The following is a 481-nucleotide window of genomic DNA, read 5'->3' as shown; positions in this document are numbered from 1 at the left end:
CCGTGTGTGTGTGTGTCACAGCCTCGTGTTAGCGGGGGGCTGTGTGTTACAGCCTGTAGGTGAGGTAGTGCCGTAGGTGAACTTTAAAAGAGGGATCTTTTAGGACTGTAACACTGTTATATAACATATGCAACGCTCTGTGACCCCGTTCTGTGCTGTGGGGGGTCCGTCATACACCCCCCCCCCGCCCCTATAGGGCATCCTGGGGGACTCGGGGGCCTCCGGGCACGACAGGGTTAACCCCCTTCCCCTTCCTCCCCCCACCCTCCCCCTTGACCGGCGGCAGGTGGGCGCTCCCTCGGCCGCTCCCATTGGCGGAGGGCGGAGCGAGCCGCCAGCCGCCGGCCTATGAGCGGGCGCGCCGCGTCTCCTCGGCCAAGCGACGGCGGGCGGCCGATTGGGCGGCGGGCAGCGCGGGGGAGGCGGGGCGGCCGCCCATTGGCGGCGGGGCGGGGCCGGGCCGGCGGGCGGCACCATGTTG

The sequence above is a fragment of the Oxyura jamaicensis genome, chromosome 8, assembly GCF_011077185.1.
Source record: "Oxyura jamaicensis isolate SHBP4307 breed ruddy duck chromosome 8, BPBGC_Ojam_1.0, whole genome shotgun sequence".
Classification (NCBI taxonomy): domain Eukaryota; kingdom Metazoa; phylum Chordata; class Aves; order Anseriformes; family Anatidae; genus Oxyura; species Oxyura jamaicensis.
Note: the sequence above shows the minus strand (reverse complement) of the source record.